The 26956-nt window shown below is 35.8% G+C and overlaps 1 long non-coding RNA gene across 2 annotated transcripts in view; it reads left to right on the top strand.

The window, feature by feature from the left end:
* The window catches only part of LOC145269790 (uncharacterized), a 261099-nt gene that overhangs the window by 215832 nt on the left and 18311 nt on the right, over positions 1 to 26956 (top strand). Inside the window, exon 1 of one of the 2 annotated variants that reach the window (XR_013865241.1) lies at positions 19339 to 19426. The exons of the other annotated variant lie outside the window; for it this stretch is intronic. This is a non-coding gene — a long non-coding RNA (uncharacterized LOC145269790). Of the gene's footprint in view, positions 1 to 19338; positions 19427 to 26956 lie in introns of those variants that run through there. 2 annotated transcript variants of the gene reach the window in all.

Genomic DNA, 26956 nt, shown 5'->3' with positions numbered 1-26956 from the left:
TTTTTCGAGTAATTATAAGCTTGGAAAGACAGGGGGTCGAATTAATTCACGACTCCCATTTTGAAATGTCTATTAAAAAGTAAATAATTAATTTACTCACCAAAGTGTTATATATCACAAATTGAAGATAAAAGATCAATAAATAATATATTCAAATTTTAAAAAAAGTAGTGATTTTTAGAAATTTACCTGTAAAGTCTGAAGTTTAAAACCTTTTATTTAAAAAAAAGCACGTTGTTTGTATTTTTGTTGTTTTGTTTTATGAAACCTTGGTCCTTGCTCCTTTAATCGAAATAAAAAATTAGGGCTTGAATTAAATTTTTCGAGGAGTTATAAGCTTGGAAAGACGGGGTGGAATTATTCAATATTTTTCACAAAATTTCTGACACACCTTGCAGCCGTACATTCATATCCTGAACGCTTGTATCATTTTTCCATTTTTAAATGTAATTATTTTTCTATGTTCCTCTTTTTCAATTAATTATTTTTTGTCAAGATTATGTTACATAAGGGAGGGAGAAGAAACGGATTTGGACTTGGACACTTTACTTGAGGGATACTGGTACCCTGGTGATGACGTGTCGATTTTACTAATGAAGAGAAAAAGTTTACGACGATGAGAGAGATATTACAAGTGTTAAGAGACGAGAGAACGGGACCCAAGATCCCTTAAACCGTTTGTCTGGTGGTTAGGACACTTGTGGATGTATGTGTTTATATAGAGAAGTTCATACCTGGTTTTGCTGCTCTGGGAGAGTCTTCATCTGGGTGGAGCTCTCTTGCTGTTTTCGCCGGAATACACAAGATGAAGACAGATGTTGGGTGTTCAACCTTTTATTCTCCCAGGCATGATCTGCAGATGTCGCCATCGATGGTCTCCACTGTGGGTACCTACCACGTCCCACGTCTGGGGCGCGCATCTCCCCCCTTACTTAGGAGAGAACCATTTTAGACCTCTGCTCGGCTTGGCATTTTCTGAGAGACTCAACGTTTCACCAACCTTGCCACGTAGCATCACATGACATCCGGTTAGATGAAACGTCACTTCCTGCAACGTGGATTTACTACAAAAATATCTCTCTGACCTCCTCCCACCCTCTCCCTCTCTCTCTCGATCTACTATCTAATAGAGACACAGAGAGAGAAAATAGAGAGAGTATGAAAGAGCCAGAGAGAGAGAGAGGAGAGATGCTCTTTAACATTCCTCCACCCCTTTTTTATCAAAATGTATGGCAAGCCATACATTTTTAATAACTAACTAACTAAAAAAAATAATTATGTTCGAAGTACATCTTTATTCTTTCACTTTCCGGACTCACCCCTTTTCCAAGAAAGATCAGGCACCAGTACTCTTCTACAACACTATCAACCCTTCTGCTGCTTCTCGAAAGTCCCTCCTCGACATTAACTTGCTTCCAAGTTAGACAAAGATACAGCTTTGCAGATATACATCTTGTCTAGGTGGTCGCATTGTTGGATATTTTCCACTGACTCTGCTCTTTATTTGGACCACTTGGCCAAACAAATGGAGACTCCATTTTCGATCACTTTTTCGAAATGGGGCCAGCATATCGCAATTACGACCAGAACGTCGGATGCTCCATGTTAGTGGTAGCTTTATCGCATGGGGACTCGAACCCCAGACCCTCAGATTAAAAGTCTGATGCTCTACCGACCCAACCATCCCACTCGCGTTCTCGACTTTCAGCATAGGCCTAAGTCCCAGTTTTTTTTTCCTTTACTGTAATGCCCTGACGTCTTTCTCTGAGTGGTCCTATTACTGGAGCTTTGTTCTATTCAATCTACTACTTCGGGACTTCACAAAGCTCTTCTACTAACTCCCTTGGTTGGTCTAAGCCAAGATACGCCTTCACACTGATTCACTCGGAGCCTGTTTGAGTTCCTGGAACCCGACAAGATACGGAATCATCACTCCCTAACTAATGCGCCAAAGCTTACTTGCGCATCGATTTCTAACTAAGTAGCTTTCCCTTTGTGATTTTTCCGTATTCCCAGCAAGTCCCAAGATTCCAACCCAGATATCCCTCACACATTCCTCTAAAAAAATAAAAATAATAATAAGGCTCTATCTTGTCCCTTACGTAATCTGCATCTTTCCCTTTCTTCTATCTCCCCGTGATTAGGCTTGGTACCGACTGTCCAGTCGCTCCGTACCCTGAGGAATTATCGCGACCTCGCATGCCAGACTTTTGTTGGACAAGACTTATTGCCGTTGCTTGGGCCTACGTGGCATCTTCCAACTCACTGGAACCACTAGTATTGTTTTAACAGGGTTCTCATTACTCTAAAATAGTATTTCCCCTGCCAAATTTTCTAATTTGTGACAATACCGTGGCTTATAAAAAAAATAAAACAACAGAAAAAACTGCTTTCTACAGCCTAATCACCTTGTAATTCTCATGAAAAAAATGTAACTACGCGCTAAACGTCCCTAAAATATAACTAAACCAACCAAATCTATTCCAAAATAATTTAATTTAATAATACCAATTAAATTCACCCAGCATGTTTTTTTTTTTTAAATTTGGTACCTTTAATTCACAATAGGGTAACATTTTACTTCTAAAATTCTTCCTCCACTCCTTTTTTATCAAAATGTATGGCAAAGCCATACATTTTTAATAACTAACTAACTAAACTAAGGAGGGAATACATACGCTACCCGCTGGCAAGAAGACTGTCCTACGATAAATCGATAAACTCAAAATTAAATAAATACAACAATAAAATTGCCATGTAGCGCTACCCTGCGCTCTTCAAGGTCAAACTCCTTTATGACCCCATGGCTTCTTCGTACCCATCTCGGGACTTCCAGAGCATCCTTTGCTCCCGGTCGACACTACTCGTGGTCGATAATTTCACGGCTCCTAGCCGAACAACAATAAAACACAAAATCGAGGTCCATCTGCCTCCTACTTACATCTCAGGATTTACGGACAATCTTCTTTACTCCTAGGTAGCACAAAAACAAAAAAAATCCCATCCCAAACCTTCACCATTTCACATCAAATGTTCTTAATTAATTTACCTCCTCTATGACTATACTTAATTGGTCCAAGAGTAATCAAGTCGGTTTTATTTATTCTACCCCATTTACCCCCCGTGTGGTCAACACATAATGGACATGTCCTCCGACTGTCCATATTAGTTACAGAGATCGCCCATTTCTCTATAACTATCTCGTGCTTCCCTGAGCACCTACCAAAATATGGATTTTTTAAAAAATTTATTACGAGGACGTTCTGTACCGCCCTCCACCGACTTACGCATCCGGAACAAAAAAAATCTGTCGAAACTACAAGAACAAAACAACAAACAAAAAAATATGTATACATGACCACCTCGAAACTAGAATAAATACCGACTGACTTCCTGACCTCATTACTCATAATCCAGCAAACCATCTGCCTGTCCAACTACTGTATTTCGATTAAAAAAAATCCTTATTCCTTATTCTTTTGTCTTCCGACATCATCCCATTTTTAAAATTCTCATTTATGTTTTCCTTGCATAATCCCGTTATCTCAAAAATTATTATTGATAATTGATATACCTCTATCCTGTCATCATCTTATTTTTAAAAAATTAAATTACATTGACACCACGTGGCAAGACCATCGATGCCCCCATCTGCTATACAAATACGAGATAACAAAAGTACAGAAAAAGAAATACAGAAAAATACACATGGCAACTCAACAATACGTAACAATATGCAATAATACTTAATTAATATATACTTAATTAATTCACTTATAACTAACAACTTTCAGCAAAGTTCAACAAAATTATCACAGATCAAATTGTCCACGTAAGCAAAGTTCAAGGGTTTTCTGAAACTAAAAAAAAAATCATTATTCTTTTACAATTAACCACAGAATTAAATTAAAAAGTTCCGCTTCTATTCTATTCATATAATTATAATTTACTTAAAATTAATCCGGAGGGATGCCACATCACCAACCTGATTTTTATTTATCACCTAATACTTTCGACAATAGTGTAATTTCTTCTATTTCTTTTTTTTTCAAATCTAAAATGACATCTTGCTATTCCGAATGCATTTAAAAGTTCACAGTCCCTTATTTTTGTAACGCTTTGCTAAATTCAACAATGTCAAATGACTGACAGGTTTATAAACTGTGCACAAGCTCGATGTCATTTTGCTTCAACAAATGTTCGTTTGTGTTGTCTTGTCTATTTAAATATATATATATACGTTTTTTTTCTTTCTCCGTGTTTTCAATTCTTTCTCTGTGTTTTTCAATTTTATTTTTTATTTTTAATATGGTAAATTAATTTTCTTTTCTCTTTTGTTTTTCAGTCGTTTTCAAAGCTTACAGCGTATTTTTAATTTTGGAGTTTAATTTTCTTCTAAATGCGTATGGTATTCTTCATGCCTTTGCTATCTTTTTCAACACATAACTGAATCATTTTTTCTTCTTCTTCCTTCCTCTCTCTCTATCTTTCTCTCTCTCTACCCTTTTTTCACTGTTCTTCCTTTATTCTCTTTTTTCTCTTCATTTTCACTGTCTTTCTTTTTATTCCACTGTCTCTTCTCCGTTTTTTTCCCCTCCTTTTTCCTCAATTTCTCTTCTTGTCTTTATTTTTCCTCGTTATCTCTTTTTCTCGTTATGTCCGTGGCAATCCAGGTTTCGATATATGCCCCATGCGGGGGCAAGAAGGTCAACGGCACTAAATAACATATATGTTACATAAGGGAGGGAGAAGAAACGGATTTGGACTTGGACACTTTACTTGAGGGATACTGGTACCCTGATGATGACGTGTCCATTTTACTAATGAAGAGAAAAAGTTTACGACGATGAGAGAGATATTACAAGTGTTAAGAGACGAGAGAACGGGACCCAAGATCCCTTAAACCGTTTGTCTGGTGGTTAGGACACTTGTGGATGTATGTGTTTATATATAGAAGTTCATACCTGGTTTTGCTGCTCTGGGAGAGTCTTCATCTGGGTGGAGCTCTCTTGCTGTTTTCGCCGGAATACACAAGATGAAGACAGATGTTGGGTGTTCAACCTTTTATTCTCCCAGGCATGATCTGCAGATGTCGCCATCGATGGTCTCCACTGTGGGTACCTACCACGTCCCACGTCTGGGGCGCGCATCTCCCCCCTTACTTAGGAGAGAACCATTTTAGACCTCTGCTCGGCTTGGCATTTTCTGAGAGACTCAACGTTTCACCAACCTTGCCACGTAGCATCACATGACATCCGGTTAGATGAAACGTCACTTCCTGCAACGTGGATTTACTACAAAAATATCTCTCTAACCTCCTCCCACCCTCTCCCTCTCTCTCTCGATCTACTATCTAATAGAGACACAGAGAGAGAAAATATAGAGAGTATGAAAGAGCCAGAGAGAGAGAGAGAGAGAGAGGAGAGATGCTCTTTAACAATTATATAAAAATTATGTTATGCCGAAACTTTCACCTTCATGCAAGCAAGGAAAATATTAACATCTTACATATAAAAAGTATGCAAAACCTGTACTTAAAAAAAAAGTAGAAATATTTTTTGCAACTATTATTTTTTTGTGTGTGTGAAAATATTAAATAAACAATTCGTAGATAGACATTGTAGGTAGATCAATAGGATATTGAGTGTGTCTCTTGTTACGATATAAAGTATGGAAAACAGTAATTAACCAAATTAACATTGTACATATTTAATAAAGCCGTATTTCATATTTAATATAAAAATGTTTTTAATATTATTAATCATCAAACGATGTAAATCTTAAAACTTAACAAAATCAGACAATTATTTATTTATTTATTTGGAAATTTGTACCTGGTTTCCACCTTTACATTTTTATTTAAATGATGATCTTTATAAGTTTTCGGATATGCTGAAGACGAATATTGCATTTAAATTTTCAGCAAATAAAACATTTTCCAGATAATAAGTAGGGGAAGTCGGGGTAAGTTGAGCCAATTTTCCATTTTGGCTCTTCAGAACCCAAACGACTAATTATTTTGCAAAGATGAGTGTATTATTATAAAATTCTTTTATTTGGGAACATTTTGAAACAAGTTGCAGTTTTCTGCTAGTACACCTAAACCGACCATGTGCTTTACAAAAATACATATCAAATGGCTCAACTTGCCCCGACCATCGGGCAAGTTGATCCAACCTCTGGGGTAAGTTGTGCCACACATGGGTAAGTTTTGCCACGCAAAAATGTGTTGCAAATAAAGAAAGAACAAGCCTCAAATTGTTGCTGTGGTTATAAAACAAATTATAATAATGAAGTAAAAATGTTAATTACAGCGAATGAACCAGCACAAAATTTGAAACATATATCTGAAAGTAAGTTAATGAAGTTACCACTGTGACAAGTCACAGCTGAAAACGAGCTGGCTAGAACAACGGACAGAACTGCCAACACTATTTGGCTGTGGCAGCTTGTAAACAACATCTTCTGCATTGAAACCCGCTTCATCCTTTGGGTTTGGAACAAACACAGGCTTGTCCGTTCCTACCTTCCCAGCAACTTTTTGAAGGAAAACACCTTCAAACTCAAAGTCCTCCCCGTTAAGAGTGTCAACCCGGGCAATATAGTTCACAGTTCGTGATTTGCCAGCACATTTGACAACCACAAAGTCACCTTCGATTATTGGGCTATCCAGATCAATATCACCATCACTATCTGATGACACATCATCAAATTCAAAATCTGAATCATCAGTGTCACTTGAACATGGGGTTTTAGATCTCGGGGGACATGACTTTTTCCCACCAGCATTGAACAAACACTGCTTTGTTTTTGTTAATAGGCTCCTCTTTCTATTTTCAGAAAGGGCTATCAGCTTCTGCCGTTCAGGGCTGTCAGTCAAAATCTTTGAGCTGCCCTTTTCGTGACCACCTCTTCTTGCCTTTCTTGGTGCTGCTTTCGGAAATGGCTGAATTACAGATGGTGAAATTTATGGACGATGCATGACATCATGTGAGCTAGATGAAACACAAGACCCACATGCGGATAGTTGCATAAGATCATCTTCTTGCTGTTTTTGTGATCGGACATCATCACTGTGCACGGGTAAGACTGCTCCAGGAACCTCACCTGATGGTCCTGCATCTTCCACAGTAGAATTTGCCTCAAGGCTTTCTGCAGCCCTATTTTGCTCACGGTCAGTTGGAAGAGAAGGGGAAAAGTCAATTTCACTAAAGATGTCCCGGTTAAATGGATGAATGCCCGAGGCTTGGAATCCAGCAGCAAAGTTCAATGGTGCCATGGCAATCATCTGGGCTTGGTTCACTAGAGCTTGGATTTCATATATTGTTAGTTTTCCCTGGATTGGATCGTAGCCACCCATCCATGGCTCTGTTGTACGCTGTTTTGAAGGGTCCATACACTGACCAGTCGAGCGGCTGGAGACGATGGGAAGTGTGTGGTGGAATGGTCAGTAAGACAACGCCATGAGATCTTGCTGTGTTCACAACATTCAAAGAAATGTGTGTGTCATGGTTGTCGAGGATTAAGAGTATTTTCTTTCCTGGTGAGCATCTGGTGTGCTTGATGATGTGATTTAAATATTCCACAAACACCTCTTCATTCATCCAGCCATTTCGTGTTGCCCTCCCTATGCACTGTGTTGGTCCACCTCTGATGAAGTGATCTCTGTAGTGGATTCTGGGAAAGATGAACAGAGAAGGCACGACTGATCCAATTGCACTCACAGTGTACACCACCATTACCAATTCCCCGCGGTCAGCGGAGGTGATTGAACCAACTTGCTTCTTTCCTTTTTCTGTGACAACAGCTCGAGGGTTTGGAACGGTGGTGCACCCAGTCTCATCAGTGTTGTAAATGTCACTTGGTGAGAACTTGTACTTGTCCATTATCTGACTCAAGTTGTTGAAAAATTTATCAACAACTGGGCTGTGGCACGCCTAAAAGATGTTACTTCTGTCACTCTAATTGCCAGGTTCCGGCGCTTCTTGAAGCCTAACCACCAATCATGTCCTGCTTTTTTCTCACGATCCCAACTTGGTGGCAGATTGAGTTTTTTTTAGCAAACTCATATGCCAGTGTGCGATATCTTCTCAATGACAAACCATGAAACATGTCTGACAATTGTTTCACGTGGTCAGCCAAATCCCTTTCCATTTCAGGACTAAAAACCAATTGCCATAAGGAAACAGGTGTCTAAACAGTCCCTGCTGGTTGACTGTCCTGTTTGTCCATGTACCACTTCAGTGTCATTCGATCAATGTTAAAGTCCTTTGCAGCACTCCTCACACTCTGACCTCCAGTAACAGTGGCAGCAGCCCGTTCCATAACGTATGTAGGAGTTTGTCCACGATTCGTCTTTCGCGCATAGTGGCGCATGTCTGGTGGGCTTTTTTCTGTGAAACACACAAAAAAGAAAAATGAAGTTAACACAATAAATCCGATAATGATGTAGAATATTACTAGAGTGAACTAGTTGATTCAGTGGAGTTCCTGGCATAAGTCTGAAACATTGAACAATGAATGCCAGAACAGCTGGCATTTGTAGAGAGGCACCTGCCTCTCCTGGCATGTTTAGCCAATCAGGCGCCTCCAAATGGAATAACCCACCATGCCTGACTAATTGTAGGCTAGTCCATAATGGTGGAGAGGGGAGGTAAGTGCATTCTTGATTCTACAATGATAATAATAATAATAATGTTAAAAATAATAATGATAATAGTAATAATAAAAATAATTATTATTATTAGAATAACAAAGCGCCTGTACAGCATGCAAATTCCTATCCAAGCACGGCTTACACATCTTAAACATTTACCAGGTAAGCCATAGATCTAATTCTTATACAAGTAGAGCATGTAACTTACACAACATACATTTTGAATTCACTCTATAACAGGCCTACTGATATGGTTGCACATTCATCTGTTTCTTGAAAACGTGTAAAAAGACATATGGGGCAAGTTGAGCTAGTGGCACAACTTACCCCATTAGCATTGGCTCAACTTACCCCAGTCTGACCTCATTGAATTGTCTGTTCAAATGCATGCATCTCATGTGTGGTGAATGTAAAGATCTTTTACAGGTATGAAGGCAAGTAATTGAACAAACAACTACCACATATTATATCTAATCAAACTATTACTACACACAAGAAACATGCATTCACCCCTGAAACGCTTTATTTTACTTTTTTGGCACGAAATCTGATTTTCTTTTACTGCATCAACCTCCGATATTGGTTCAGCAAAACAAAATGGTGGAGGTTAAAGTTACGTGATCAGTTGTTTATAGATTGCATACAAACTTGGATTGGCTTAGTCAATTGTGGTTAAAAGGGGGTGGCTCAACTTAGCCCTATGCTCAACTTACCCCGACTTCCCCTAATATTATTTCTTAAGTTATTGCTTGTGGCCATCTTAGTACGTGCGAGCACGTACTTGTGTGTATAAACACAACTCTGAGAAACTATGCAAAACTACAAATGCGTATCTCGAATAGCAAATCAAGTTTCACAATTTTATTCGTTTTCAGCATACCCAAAAAACTATAGTAATCGTCATTTTTAAGGAAAATGTTACAATGGAAACCAAGTAAAAATTTATTTTTTTTGTTTAAGATTTGCCTTGAAAAAGTTCTCATTGTTATATATTACTCAATTAATTATTATTTCCTGATATTTTAAGGCTGTTCACACACACACACACACACACACACACACACACACACACACACACACACACACACACACACACACACACATCGGGTAGACCGGTACAATGCACACTGTTAAGGGAAAACCTTTGACATTCTGAGTGATGTTGATGTTCCCTTATTTAGAAGTCTTTTCCTTTCGAAATCATGTTTTCTCTTTTTTGTTTTTATTTACTCTTGCAAAATAAATAGCCTATCTACCATTTATACCCCCCTATATATATATATATATATATATATATATATATATATATATATATATATATATATATATATATATATATATATATATATATTGTAGTGATTCAATGAATATCAAAATAACCCTTTTGGAAATGAAATGTTTGAGTTTCATATTAAAGATTTTTATTATTCTGAGCAAGACAAAGAATACTTTTAAAATTTAATCTCCTTATCCTATAGGGTTTCGATGTCTACCATCTCATCAGAGGAGAGAATATTAGCAAATATTTATAAAGGTATGCACCCTATTTGCTAAAGTCAGTGAGACATGGAAAGTCAAAGTCAAAATAAATGATTAATCAGAAGTCATATAGCAAGAGAATTTGAAGAAAAGGATATGAAAATTGTAGATCCAAATTGCGTTGTAAAATCCATGGTGAACATTCTTTAAAGCAGTGAGGTAATAAGATCCAAGCTGTATATTGGGTAATCCGCATAGCTGAGTAGATATCATTGTGAGAGAAAATTCCACTGACCTCATTGTATTAAAAGCAAGTAATGGAATTTTATTGGCTGAAGAAAAATCTCAAAATAAAAGTAAGAATTGTTTATTAAAGAAAATCTGCATATTTGCTGGACTGAACTAATGAATTTAACCCTATATTGCATAAGTGACTGCGTATTTTCATTAGTTTTCAAAACCCGAGAGAGGTGGTGTTCCTCTATAATTTTATCTATCTATGTCTACTTGATCCTCCTCACTTTTTTGCGTCGGATAATGTCATAACAATCCTCTCCTTATACTTAAGTGGGACGAATATGTTATTCTAACTTGTTCACTATAAAGAAACATATAACATTAATAAGCCTATATAATCAGGAACACAACAAAGCACGTGAGGAAATACATGTGACTTTTTGTGGATATTGTTCACGTTAAAAGATACAAAAATAATGGGCAATCAACAATTCCCCCCACTATCCAACAATCATGAGGTAGTTTGCTCAGCAACCGAGAAGGCTAACATGCTATCCAGTCAGTTTGCCTCCAACTCCACACTGGACCCTGCTAACAACCCACTCCCTGACGTTTTTTTGCGGAAAGACATCACACTAGACGATCTGAAAATCACCACTTTTCAGGTACATGCTATCATAAATAATATTGACACTTCAAAAGCATGTGGACCTGATCTCATCCCGGCTGTGCTATTAAAGAAAGTGCTCTGCTGAAGTAGCTCCACTTCTCTCCAAACTTTACAACAAATGTCTTAGTGAATCTTGCTTTCCTGACTGGTAGAAAACTACTTCTGTGGTAATAGTTTCCAAGAATTCTGGCGAAAGAATTGACCCAGTAAATTATCGCCCCATTAGCCTCCTCCCAAGCTCTAGTCTATCACCTTACAGATGCTAAACTTCTGACTGACAAACAATATGGATTTAGGTAAGCCCGTTCCACAGCAGATATCCTTACTGTAATCTCTGAACATGTATACCATTTACTGCACCAAGCAGGGGAGGGTAGAGCGGTAGCTCTAGATATATCTAAGACTTTTGACAGGGTATGGCATGAAGGTCTTCTCAGGAAAACCAGACCATACGGTATCACTGGACGAATACTTAACATAATAAAATCCTTCTTAGATAAGAGAAAATCAAGGTTGTCCTCGAAGGTCATACATCTAAACAATAGGATATAAATGCGGGAGTGCCTCAAGGGTCTATCCTTGGACCTCTATTGTTCCTAATATTCATAAATGACATCCTGACAAAATTGTTTCTAAGATGGGTATATATGCTGATGACACCATGCTCTATAACTGACACGACAGAAAAGCAAATAAACACATATCTAAAGAAAATACATATCAAAAGAAATGGCAGAAACACTCTGTAGTGGAATTGGGACAAAAATGGATGGTCACATTCAATGCTGCCAAGACTAAACTTGTTTCCTTCAATGATTATAAGAAATCTCTGCCACCAGAAGCAATGGCCAACGACTCTTTATCTGAAAGCACATCTTTTAAATTCCTTGGCCTAACATTAACAGGAAACATGAGTTGGAACAATTACATTTTTTATTACATTTTCACCCCAAACAAGGCACATTCCCACTTTGGTGTGTGTGTGTGTGGGGGGGGGGCTACTAACAGGGGCAACAACTACTAGGGTACTGTGTAGGAATTTGGGCAGCAAGATGTCGGTTCATGTTGGACTTGAACTTCTGCACGTCAGTACAGTTGAGGAAGCAGGGACCTGGAATGGAATTCCAGAGTCTAGGGGTTCTGGGGAAGAAACTACTGGAGTAGAAAGATCTTTTACATCTAGGGATCTCTACAGTGTGGGGGTGGGATTAGCAGCCTGTTGTTTTTGTCGAGGGTGTTCACGTCGTGGGGGCACAAGTGCTTGAAGTTCGTCAGAGTATTCACCATTAAAATACTTGTAGAACAGGCAGAGGGATGCAACGTTTCGTCGATGGGACAGAGGCTGGAGCCTAGATGCCAGTTCAGGGCCTATCAGATTTGCGACTCTCTTTTGAACCTTGTCAAGGAGCGAGAGACTAGTAGCAGATGCACCAGCCCAAATATAACAGCAATACTCCATACATGGGCGAATGGTGGCCTTATAGAGGTACAGGATACTTTCGGGCATTAGTAGTTTTCTAGCATGGTAGAGAGAACCCACCTTCCTTGCAGCGGCCCTGGCAATGCCTTCAATGTAATTGTTCCAACTCATGTTCCCTGTGAATGTTAGGCCAAGGAGTTTGAAAGATGTACTCTCAAATAAAGAGTCGTTGGCATTTGCTATAGGTGGTAGAGAAGGTTTTTTGTAATTACTCAATGAAACTAGTTTAGTCTTGGCGGCATTGAACGTGACCATCCATTTTTATCCCCATTCCACTACAGATATGGACTCCTGCAAAGAAGGTAGGTTCTCTCTACTGTGCTAGAAAGCTACCAACGCTCGAAAGTATCCTGTACCTCTATAAAGCCATCATTCGCCCATGTATGGAGTATTGTTTTCACATTTGGGCTGGTGCATCTGCTACTAGTTTCTCGCTCCTAGAAAAGGTTCAAAAGAGACTCACCAACCTGATAGGTCATGAACTGTCATCTAAGCTTCAGCCTTTGTCCCATCGACGAAATGTTGCATCCTTCTGCCTGTTCTACAAGTACTTTTACGATAAATGCTTTTACAAACTGCAAGCACATGTACCCCCTCGACGTAAATACACCCGATAAACCTGACAAGCAGCTAAATCCCACCCCTTCACAGTAGATATCTCTAGATGTAAGAGAGCTTTCTAATCCAGTAGTTTCTTCACCAGAAGCGCTAGACTTTGGAATTCCCTTCCGGTCCCTGCTTCCCAACTGTACTAACATGCAGAAGTTCAAGCATAACGTGAACCGACATCTTGCTGCCCAACTCCCTACATAGTACCTCTGATAGTAACCCCCTACATCAAATTGGCAATGTGCCTTGTTAGGGGTGAAAATAATAAAAAATATTTGATAATGCAGAACTATAATTGAAATAACGACACGTTAAACTACAAAACCGATGTATTTGACGCATTATCACCTCCTGAAAATTGACGCTATTATCATCAGCTGTTATTTTGGTTGAACTGTTCATTGAGTTTTATATAAAAAGTTAATAGAATAATTTAAAAATGTAACGCCATTTGTGATCGTCCAAGACGATCTTGTGACCTGAAATACTGAATTACTTCATGAAATACAACAAAACCAAAGCTTATATACTGAATTACTTCATGAAATACAACAAAACCAAAGCTTATATACTGAATTACTTCATGAAATACAACAAAACAAAAGCTTATATACTGAATTACTTCATGAAATACAACAAAACTAAAGCTTATATACCGAATTACTTCATGAAAAACAACAAAACCAAAGCTTATATACTGAATTACTTCATGAAATACAACAAAACTAAAGCTTATATACTGAATTACTTCATGAAATACAACAAAACCAAAGCTTATATACTGAATTACTTCATGAAATACAAAACCAAAGCTTATATACTGAATTACTTCATGAAATACAACAAAACCAAAGCTTATATACTGAATGACTTCATGAAATACAACAAAACCAAAGCTTATATACTGAATTACTTCATGAAATACAACAAAACCAAAGCTTATATACTGAATTACTTCATGAAATACAACAAAACAAAGCTGGTATACTGAATTACTTCATGAAATACAACAAAACCAAAGCTTATATACTGAATTACTTCATGAAATACAACAAAACAAAGCTGGTATACTGAATTACTTCATGAAATACAACAAAACCAAAGCTTATATACTGAATTACTTCATGAAATACAACAAAACCAAAGCTTATATACTGAATTACTTCATGAAATACAACAAAACAAAGCTGGTATACTGAATTAATTCATGAAATACAACAAAACCAAAGCTTATATACTGAATTACTTCATGAAATACAACAAAACCAAAGCTTATATACTGAATTACTTCATGAAATACAACAAAACCAAAGCTTATATACTGAATTACTTCATGAAATACAACAAAACCAAAGCTTATATACTGAATTACTTCACTAAATACAACAAAACAAAAGCTTATATACTGAATTACTTCATGAAATACAACAAAACCAAAGCTTATATACTGAATTACTTCATGAAATACAACAAAACAAAGCTGGTATACTGAATTACTTCATGAAATACAACAAAACCAAAGCTTATATACTGAATTACTTCATGAAATACAACAAAACCAAAGCTTATACACTGAATTATTTCATGAAATACAACAAAACAAAAGCTTATATACTGAATTACTTCATGAAATACAACAAATCCAAAGCTTATATACTGAATTACTTCATGAAATACAACAAAACCAAAGCTTATATACTGAATTACTTCATGAAATACAACAAAACAAAGCTGGTATACTGAATTACTTCATGAAATACAACAAAACCAAAGCTTATATACTGAATTACTTCATGAAATACAACAAATCCAAAGCTTATATACTGAATTACTTCACTAAATACAACAAAACAAAAGCTTATATACTGAATTACTTCATGAAATACAACAAAACCAAAGCTTATATAGTTGTTAACTTAAAAAATAGGAGACCCTCAACATTTTGCCAAGAGCAGAAATCCTGATATCTCACAGTAGATTTCCTAGCAAAAACCTTGGTTGTAGCTTGCTCTTGTTTTGTACGCCCATGCTGATGATTGAATCAAAAATCTATTTTAGAATGTTATTAGAATCCATAAGGAATTTTCACTTCTATGTCTTTCATTCAAAGTCCTTGCATACCTGTTGCAAATGAGTTAGTGTTGACAATATTAGGACAATTTTTTTTCTAATTTAAAATATTTTCATTTAAAACATATAATGTTTTAAATTGTAAAATATTTAACCGACAATTTCTATCTAAAACTTTATTTTAATAGAATTGTTCACGTTTTCTTTAACTTGTTTTTTTTTTTACAGAATTGATGGTTGTAATCAAACGTTTGACACCATGTTATTTTAGAATAGAGGATTGATTTATTTAAAATATAAAGTAAGAATATTTGCTAAATTGAAGTTTTGTGAGTTGAGCAAAATTGTTTCTAATCTTCAGTTCTAAGGCATTTTTAAGGAAGATGACTTTGCGTGTTTTGTTACTGTGATGTGTGTTTTACGTAATGGTTTAGCGTCGTTTATCATGTCTCTTAATGTTGAGTAATGCTTTGGCATTGAGCATACACAACAACTACTAAGATAACTGTATAATGATTTTTGTGTAATTCACAATTCCCATTCACACAAAAATAATTCATTAGATAGATTTTCTCATAGCAACACACATTATTCTTTTCTTGTCCTTCGTTAGCAGCGGCCAGGTGTGATGGGACTCCAAGATACCAGATTCGTAGGTACGGGCAAAACTGGGCGGGGGAAAATAGGGGGACCTAGTTTTGAAAGCCGATTTATCATAATATTTTGTAGGTTTCCGACTACTTTTTGACGTTATTTGAAAGATTAAAGACTAAAGTTAATTTCCTAAAGGAAAAACATTTGTACACTTGAAAAAAAAACTTATGAAAATGTTTTCACGGCGAGCTAACGAAATTCAGCTAAATTTTCAAGTTAAATAAATTTATTGTAAAAATCTTATAAAATATAAATCTTAGTTTTCTGGGTCTATTTCAAAGATAATTAGTAAAGTAAAGTCCTAAGATATTGAATTTAAAAAACACCTTGTTTATACAAAATACAGCTTAATTAGCTCTCAAAAAGCAAGTAATTATGCCGTTCGGCAAAATGCAACCGATAAAAGTGTGTAAACACGAATATATGAAAGCCCAACATTTCAGCTAATAAAAACGTTGTTTTGGGTAGGGGTGTCAGATTTTTTTTTTTTTCCCCAGACGTGCATCCATAATTCCTATTTTAAACGTTTGTATCAATTTTTCTCATTTTTTAATTAATTATTTCTTATATTCCTGTTTTTAAATTAATTTTTTTTAATTATTGTTCGAGATTATATAAAAAGTATGTCACGCCGAAAGTTTCATATTCTTGCGAGCAAGGAAATTATTAAAATCTTACATATAAAAATTATGAGAAATCTGTAATTTAAAAAAAAAACGTTGAAATATTTTTGCTATTATAATTTTTTAGTGTGAAAATATTAAAGAAACAATGTTTAATTCAATGGTAATATTAGTTCGAGAAATTTATTTTTCTTCGACTTATATCGAATTCATTAATACGGGTTTCGAATTCATTAATACGGACTTCAGGGCTTTTTTCATAATGTTCCTGTAAAAATTATTTTCTTTTTTTCTTCTTCATTGTTACAGATTACGATGCTTTATATAAAAAAGCAAAAATAAATTCTTGCGTTTTTTTATTTCGGTTCCTGCTTTTCTTTTTTGTTTCGCATCTCGATCCTAAAAATAGAATTGACGAAATCGTCTTTTCTTTCTTTGTTCTGCTTTTTGGCGCTAAGGGTAATCGTGAAGAAAGAGAGACCCTGTTTCCTCCGTTTGACTATAGGTGGCGTTACTGTCTGTCCACCCAGTTACGGAAGCACAAAATGTACATAATGGCACCCTTGAAATAAAAATAAATGTTTTTGTTATATTTTAATTTTAAACATTTAAAAAAAAAATTTTTTTTTCAAACATATTTACGTTTTTTTTTGTTTTTTTTTGCAAACATATTTAAGTTTTATTTTTCCAAACATTTACGTTTTGATGCTTGTTTATTTTCAAACATTTACGTTTTTTTTTGTTTTTACGTTTTTTTTTTGTTTTTACGGTTTTTTGGGGGGTTTTTTTTTTGCAAGCATAAACTAAATGTTTTTGCTATGTTTTTCTTTTAAATATATTTATGGGTTAAACCGTTTTACCGCGAGTATTTTTTACGCTCTTATAATAAAAAAATACACCCCTAACACGAAACTGCGAATACAATATAAAAAATCTCGTAATTTCTCTGTTAAAAGTGGGTTATTTATTTTCTTTATGGATTATACTTCCAAAATAAACTATTACAGTTGTTTTAAAAGTAATAGAATTTTTTTTTTTTTTAAAAAAACAGTAATGAATTTTCCGAACTCAATATTTTTCAATTTTTAAACTTTAAAAATCTATCAAAATTTTTCTATTGATTCTATTTTTACGATATTTTCAGGGTCAATGTGAAATTTTATGTTCTTTCCAATAAACCGAATATAATATTTTAGACAAACGTTTTTTTTTTAATTCACGCCCCCCCCCAAGTGTCACCCATTTTGAAATGTCTATTAAAAAGTAAATAATTAATTTATGTCGGGGAGTTTTATATATCACAAATTGAAGAGAAAAGGTCAATAAATAATATATTCAAATTTAAAACAAAAAAAAAAATTGCTTTTTTAGAAATTTACCTGTAAAGTCCGAAGTTTAAAACCTTATTTTATAAGAACACATTGTTTTTTTTTGTCTTTTTTTTTTTTTAATGAAACCTAGGTCCTTGCTCCTTTAATTGAAAAAAAAATTAGGGCTTGAATTACATTTTTCGAGGAGTTATATGCTTGGAAAGACAGGGGGTCGAATAATTCACGCCTCTCATTTTGAAATGTCTATTAAAAAGTAAATAATTAATTTATGTCGGGGAGTTTTATATATCACAAATTGAAGAGAAAAGGTCAATAAATAATATATTCAAATTTAAAACAAAAAAAAAATTCGCTTTTTTAGAAATTTGCCTGTAAAGTCCGAAGTTTAAAACCTTTTTTTTTTATAATAAAACCTTGGTCCTTGCTCCTTTAATTGAAAAAAAAAATAGGGCTTGAATTACATTTTTCGATGAGTTATAAGCTTGGAAAGATTGGGTGGAATTATTCACTATTTTCACGAAATTTCTGACACTGCTAGGGCCCCTCCCCTCCCTTTTTAAAATTTTTCTGCACTTATTTTACCTTTTCCGCGGGTATATATATATATATTTGAAAAAAAGGATATTGTAGAACCAGAATCTTACCTGAAACTACTATTAAAAAATAGCGCGGTATAATAAGTGCATTAGCAAACTTTTCAAAATGAAAAATATTTCAAAAATATTTAGTTTATGCTTGCAAACAAAAACACAAAAAAACGTAAATGTTTGAAAATAAACAAGCAACAACACGTAAATGTTTAGAAAAATAAAACTTAAATATGTTTGAAAAAACAAAAAATATATGAATAGATTGAAATATGAATATGAATAGATTGAAATATGAATATGAATAGATTAAAATATATTTTCTTCAAATTTCGAAAAGATAAATAGAGGGGGGGATATACGCACTAAAAAACTATTTCCTATGATGTATTTTACGAAACTGCATTTTATATGTAATTTCATTCTAAAATGGATAAGTATTGAAAATTTCACGAAAATCTGACCATTAGTAGATTTTTGCTAGATTTATTAAACACGGGTATATTTTCACGTTCGAAATGCTTACTACATAGGAACGTTATTTTAAAACGCCAATTATGGAAACACGATTCTCGTCTCGCAATTTTTTTTATTTTCGTACGATGAAAAATTTTTTTTTTAATTATTACTGGTTTATTTTGCCATTCTTTTAAATGGTACAAAAGTTATATTGATAATATTTATTTTTAATAAAGTTACATCGTTTTACATATGGGGTGGGGTAATTCTGTGGTAAATTTTGGCAGTCACTATTACCTATGGCATCGTTAAGTTAATATGCGTGAACGCCAATAATTTATAACAATTAAAACATATTTTGCAATTTAATATGCGTGAATTTAATTTAACACAACGCAAAAAAAAAAAAAAAATGAAATCACAATAAAATGAAAAAATATTTTAATTTTCTGCGAACTTGCTTTTCCGGTCGCCATGTTTAAATGTTGACTTCCACCCGTCAAACTCGTCTCGTTTAAATTAACTCATCTTATAATCGTTTCTTTGTTAAAAACAGATCGCCAAACAAAAAGTAAGTATTTATTAATTTAATTGCTTTTGAAGCTCTTTTTTATTACATTATGATTCCCTTTATTTTACAACAGGGGCGCGTCGAAACCATTATGATTGCCTTTGTTTTAATAGAGAAATGAGTCAACATTCCATGATTGCATAGAAACGAAGAATGGTACTATAGAAATAATTCCAATCGAGTTTTTTTTTTTTTGTCTTTTGTCTTTAAAGTTTCTTTCTTTCTTTTTTTTTCAACTGCCTTGAAAATTATTTTATATTGAAAACATCACAATTACCTAACATATTATTACGTACTCTAACGGCCCAAAATACATCAATGAAAAATAAATAAAAAATAACCGTTTTCGGTATGCTTCATTCAAAATGAAACCTTAAAACCTCGCTACTAAAAACATCACAAGAAGATATTTAACAAATATTTAAGGAAATTTATGATGTTTATAGGAAATATTTATTTTTTTTAAATTAAAATGGGGAAAAAGGTGGACAATAATACCGATACTGAAAAACGTGGATATTGACAAAAAAACAAAAAAACAAAAACAGACAAACAATACTGACAAATAAATCAACAGGGAGTTCCTCTCCCTTCACTTAAAAATTCATCAAAATTCAGAAATTCAATTTTAATGAAGTTTTCAAACACAAAATATAATTTTTTTTTTTTTTAACTTAGTAGAAATGTATTGTTTTATGTAAACAAAATAATAATTTTCTAAATTTCTTAGAAAACGCATTTATTTTAGTTTTGATGAAGATGAAACATCGTAGATATTAGCAATTTATTTTTTAAATATTTCTCATTTATTTTACAAAAAACACTAAAGTCCTGTAAATATGGAAGACTTGGTTCTACAATTCATTGTTAAGATCCAGTCCACTCAAAACAAAAACGTCTTTTTCCATCTCTTCTTATATAATCTTGAGGGGCAGATAACTCATTGGTTCTTCCTGTACAATTGGCAGATAATTTCTAGATACTATTCCAACACATTAGTCGATAACTCTTTTTCCGCTACATCTCCCACATGGTGACCACAGGATGAATTATCATGATCATTTTTGTTTGCACCTTTTCTTTGCGTCTTGTTCGGCAGCGTGAAGGTTGTCTTAATGATGGAGGAATAATGTCTGTGTGTGTTTATCATCCTGTGTTGCTCTCTACTTCGTCTGTGGTATCATCCATTTCCATTCCTTCTTCATAAGGCTCGCCAGTCAACCTAACATACACATATATTTTACATTTAAATGTAAATATGTCGTTTAAAAAAACAATTCCAAAGAAAAGTTTGACTCAATTATATTTAATCAGCTCTTGACATTTTCACATCTGTGATCGACAATTAAATGTAAATGTATTGCTTCAAAAATAAAATATGAGAAATATAGAGAAAGAATAAAATTATGTACAACAAATATAAGTTCTTGGCAGCTTCAAACCAAGCCTTAATAGCCAGCCTGCCACTGGGTTTTACCCATGAGAATCGTGGTGTTATGAAATGTTGTTTTCAGGAGAGACTTACCACCTCACAGAGCAATCATGTAATGCATGGGTGACGGGTGCACCAAACTCTCATGAACTGCAATGCCATGTTACTCAGTCTATCTTTGTTGATAGAAACATATAGTAGCAAGTGTTTCAGAAGATAGGGAGCCTGTAGCAGACTGTGAAAACAGTGTGTCAGTTAAAAAATTCATTCACATGACCACATAAAATTGGGTGAATAATTGCAGTGTTAGAAAGAGAACTTTGATGAACTGCTTTATCATTTTGCTCTTGTGGCGAATGTGGTTGTTGCTCAAGCTGAGGAATATGAACGTAACATCGCACTGAAGAGATGTCTAGCATCACTTGCAAAACAAACCCTTGTGTAGAGTCGAAGAAAATGAAGGGAGGAAGCGCCCACGTGTCTGCGCGTCATGCCTTACCTTGGAACGCTCCTACGGTGTGCGTACGTGCATGGCAGAAACCCGGGAGAAATTCCAAAATGGCGCCGTCCTCATCTTGTAGATTGTGCGATCATCACTGGGCCCCACGTGACCGTTCTTTGGCTGCTGATTGGCCGAGGACGAATGCCGGAAGGATAAAGGGAGTGTGTTTGGAACATGGGGGTGTCTTTTCTAGGATCGACGTCAGTGTGATCGTATCGGTGAACTGCTGCAGCTTTAAGAGTACCTTAGTGTGTGTGTGATTTTTTTCGGACTTGCTCGTCTGCTGATTTTACAGGACTTTCTTTTCTGCTGATTCTACAGGACCTGCCCTTCTGCAGAACTTGGAACAAAACTTCAAGCCTCTTCTTTCTTTTCACACGTAGTTGCCTAAAAAGGTAGAATCTGACTTACTTGTGAAACGGCTTTACCTTGTTAAACTTTTTCTGATATTTTGATTTTATTCCCTTGCCATCACATTATCCTCTACATAATTCATTCATTTTTTTTTAGTGTTATTCACTTTATCAAGTACTTTGCAGGTAATTCTACCCTATGCGATCAGCCCTCCCCTATTTCCTACTGTGTCTGAAAACATGCTATTCGAAATACAAATATCTGTTCTTGATATGTCCGAACTAATTAAAAACCTTGACTCCAATATAGCAATTTGCCCTGACGGCTTTCAAATTATAAAGCTGAAAAAGCCTCAAGCAGAACTAGCTCTACTATTTAAAAAGCTGTCTAAGCATTGTCTTAAGAAAAATTGCTTTCCAACAGCCTAGAAAATTTCATCAATATGTGCTGTATTTAAAAATGAAGGTGATTAGGCATCCCCCTCTTAATAGAGAACAATCAGTCTCCTGTGCATTCTAAGTTGTTGGGATCTGTGTTAAATAGGGAAGAAGTCAACCACTAAGCAAAAATAACCTCCTATAGTTTCCATTCTGCTAGTACTGTTGCTATCTGTTATTGACTTGAATAATCTATCCTTATGTCATTTAAAGAATAAGAAAAAGGAAGATGGAGACATCATTTCAATTTGTTTGAATATTCAAAAGATGTAGTCAATTACGGCTTAAATGATTTAATATTATTCATGCTGCGTACCTGACAGATGGAGTGCAATGTTGATTTGAATGATAATGCTTGTAAAGAAAGATCGTCAAAAAACTTTAAATTGCCTAAAAAAACTGCTGAATTTCTTTGATAATTTTTGTAGTTTTTCTTTCACCTCTTTGCCATAAGAATTAAATAATAAAAAGCAAATATTTCCTATAAACACTGAAATTTGCTGTTGACAAACCACATTAAGCACAAATTGATAAGATAGATAAAATTGGTCTCAATAACCTTAATCGTTTGCATGGCGGGAAACTAGGGCTTACTTAAGAAGTACAAACATTTTTACTATCAGTTTTGTAATGTTCCATAGAAAAACGTTGTTCTTTATACTGATGTTAGAGTTCGAGAGGAGTTTATATTTTATCTGTATATTCATGTACATGTAAATGCGTGTATGTATATATGTCGTATTATTTAGTTGATCGTCTACTGTGTATATTTTTACATTTATGCAACAGTTCTTACAGGAAACGATTGATGTGGATGTATCGAAAGAGTTGTAGACAAACAGTTCGTTTTAACAGCTATAAATAACCGAAAACATAGCTGAATTATATACGGACATTTATTGTAATGATTCTGGCTGGCATCTTCAGAGATTACAATGTCTTTGAATCTTGGCTGTCTGAGGAAATGTTGCTCCTTGCATCATATAGAGACCAACATCTCATCACGTGTCTAAGACATATGACCTCCGTGCTGAAGACAGTGCTGAGTAAAACTGTACAGTGGACAAGGCCACTAGTTCGTACATTGACAACATTCTTGTGGAGGAAGCAGAGGTGACAGCAGAGAAAGTAAGAGGCCATGTCGTTAGGTATGGGGTGACTGCAAAACCGGTGGAGTCCCTGGATGGAGGAGCGGCGTTCGGGTTGAAACTATACCGAGATGGCAAAGGAAGCCTTGTCTTTAGACGAGGGAATGCAATACCCAAAATCGGAACTGACCTGAAAAAACAAGAACTCTTCTTGGTCTGCGGGAGACTGGTGGGACACTATCCAATCGCCGGCTGGCTGAGGGGTCAGCTTTATTAAATGACAAACGGGCACTGATGGCTGGGAGGGCCATGTGACGAAGGAGGTCACGAACATGCTACGAGAATCCATCGCGAGAGTGACAAAAGAAGACCCAGTAAAGGGAAATGGTACGTCAGCAGCGGAGACGCGGGATGATTTGGTGCGATGCCGGCAGTCTGGCATTGGACGTTGTATTAGAGGTGTAACTGTGGAAGATGTGGCATGGCTAAGAAAGAAAAACGACTATTCCCATATCAACATAGCCAAACTGGAGGCCGCTATGAAAGGAATCAATCTGGCCCTGAAGTGGGGATTGAAAACGATTGCAAACAAATGCGATTCAGCAACAGTAGTTTCATGGATCAGGTCGGCAGTTACTGGCGATAAAAGAGTTAGGACCAGAGGTGCTGCAGAAATGCTGATCAAGTGCAGGCTTGGAGCACTCGCAGATATGATAGTGGAATTCCAGTTGAAGGTATCTGTAGTGCTTGTCCCATCAGAAAAGAACAAAGCGGATTCGATGACACGGGTAAAGAATGCCTGGCTGCAAGAGAGAAAGGAGGTTTCCTCAGTATGCTATGCAGGGGAGGAAGTTAAAAAGTTACATGAAATGCACCACTTTGGTCGAGAACGGACGTTATTCCTGGCAAGTTTACCCCGAAACCACCAAAAAGAAGATTAGGGAGGTAGTGGAGCACTGTCAGGAGTGCCAATCGATAGACCCCGGACCATCCAGACACGAAGCAGGAGAGTTACACATTGCGGAGGACTGGAAGCGATTGGCCATTGATGTGACCCATTATCGCCATAAGCTGTATCTGTCGATCGTCGACTGTGGACTGGGGAAGTTTGCCATATGGAGAGAGATCAGGGCAGAAGCTGCATGGGTGATGGGAGGGGTCATAGAAGAAATATTTTTGGAAAGAGGGCCGGTTGAGGAACTCTTAATGGACAATGGCCGTGGTTTCTGATCAGAAGCCTTTTAAGAGGTGTGTGATAAGTGGGGAGTAAGGCAATTTTTTAAGGCAGTGTATCGGCCGAGTGGCAATGGGATAGTGGAGAGGAATCATTGTACCATCAAGGCTGCTGCGGAAAAAAAGCAACATTTCACCCATGGAGGCAGTGTTTTGGTACAACATCTCACCAAAACCAGACAAGATGAGACAACTGTGCCTCATAGAGCCATCTTTGCATATAAGTGGCGGCATCCGTGCAACAAAATGCTAGGAATTGAGGATAAAGAAGCTACCATTAAAGTGGGCGAGGAGGTGTGGATGAATGCAAAATGTACCACTTGCTGGGGGAGGGGGGGTCGTAATGGGAATGCAGTTGAAGAACAACGTGATGGTGAATGGCGTTTCCCGGCATATCCTAGACCTGCGTCATGTAACTTGCCAGTGTGCAGTGATGGCAGTGAAGAGGAGGAAGTCGAGATCCACCAGGAAGCTAACGATGCACCCCAATTCGACTTAGCCCCACATTGTGGTTCTTTACAACTGGACGAGAATGTCTGTAGTGAACCTGAAAACGTCAACCCCCAAGAAGTTGTCCCCCAGAGGCCTCAACGTGAGAGGAGGAGGCCTGCTTGGATGAAGGATTATGAAGTGTCTTATTGATCTCAAACATCAGGGGGGGGGGCGTGTGAGGTATATGGTTAGAAAAGAAGAAAAAAAAGGGAGAGCGATTCAAATCAATTAGATTTACTAGTAAATTTGAACTGCCTATATGATAATAATAATAATAAAAATGTTTTGACCCTTGGCCCTGCCTACCACAGTTAACACATATACTACGCTATGATCACATCCAAAGTGCCACAACATTATATTTGTAGCAATAAATCTTATCTATTTATCAGCTCATTCCACTAAAAACTAAAGGCTGTCCTCTAATGCTTCAGTCATTATGTTGCATTTATTTTCCGTACATGTCGAGATTAGAACATGGAGTAACCAGTTAAAATTAATTTAAAACTAAATTGCATCAGGGAGTTTGGATATAAAAATATGGAAAATAAATATCCAAGAATCAACACTTGGGCCTCACTTGCATGAATGTTATGTTGTTTCTATATATGGTCAGCAACAAAACCCTGGATCATTTTTTTGTCTAAGAATAATTTGTTGTTTACAAAAATCTGCAAAAATAAATATCATGTTCAACACTTGAAGCTCACTTGCATAAATGTCCTGTTTATATATAGAGCTGCACGCTTGTGGAACTCTGTTCCGTCTGCCTGCTTCCCACCGGACTACAACTTGGATGTCTTCAAGTCCAATGTTTACAAATTCCTAATGAACCGCCCCCTTAAGTAAACACTTCATCAAATCTCTACACTAACGTAATGTACTTGCAATAACCCTTATCCTTGAGTGACTTCCGGGCCTTGATAAGTGGTGATCACTGTAAATATATATATATATATATATATATATATATATAAGCAAAGCAGGTTCAGTCTTAGACTATGGATACCTACAAAGGTTGCTTGCATGTTAAAGTTTTGTAGCAGGAGGTGCGCAATCTCCAACCACACCTCTCCTGAGACGACATTGTTAAATAAATATGTTTATATATAGTAATTTATAAAATATATATGGCGATTAAGCTACACTGAATATTCGGCGCATAAGTCTGACGAATCCTAGAGTGGATTAAATGCCGAATATTCAGTGTAGCTTAATCGCCATATATATTTTATAAATTACTAACTAGCTCTACCTACGTATTGAGCAGTTTTGAAGTAAATACTTAAAGTTTACGCATAAATCTATACTTTCGTATATTAATTTTATGTGAGTAAATGCAGTAGTTATGTTATATATATATATATATATATATATATATATATATATATATAAGCAAAGCAGGCTCCTTCAGTCTTAGACAGACTATGGATACCCACGAAGGGTTGCTTGTGTGTGAAATTTTTGTGGCAGGAGGTGCGCCATCTCCAACCACACCTCTCCTGAGACGACATTGTTAAATACCAGTGGCAAGTGAAGTACAGGACGACTGGAAACAAATGCCGAGATAAGCAGAGAGCATGTACAGCACCTAGCATTCCCAAATGGTACTAACCAGGCTCAACGTTGCTTAACTTTGGTGATCTGACGAGAACTGGTGTGTCAACGCGATTATGCTATATATATATATATATATATATATATATATATATGGATCATTTTTTTATCTAAGAATAATTTGATTATATGAAATATTTTTAGTAATACTGTAGTAATTAATTGGTTTAATATTTTTTTATACTAGACATTATTATGACTATATTTTTAACATAATTCGTAATATATTAAAATTATTTGATTTATTATTTTTACAGACTTATTTACGAGGAAATTTGAACTGCATATACATATAGCCCAAATGTTCAAGCTTTGTTTTGTAAATTTGAAAGAACGAGACTGCTTATTGGTCGAATTGTTTTTGAATATCAGTTA

This window comes from Euprymna scolopes, chromosome 45 (genome assembly GCF_053919585.1).
Source record: "Euprymna scolopes isolate OS-2025 chromosome 45, ASM5391958v1, whole genome shotgun sequence".
Lineage (NCBI taxonomy): Eukaryota > Metazoa > Mollusca > Cephalopoda > Sepiida > Sepiolidae > Euprymna > Euprymna scolopes.
Note: the sequence above shows the minus strand (reverse complement) of the source record. Positions and strands in the feature narration are given on the sequence as shown.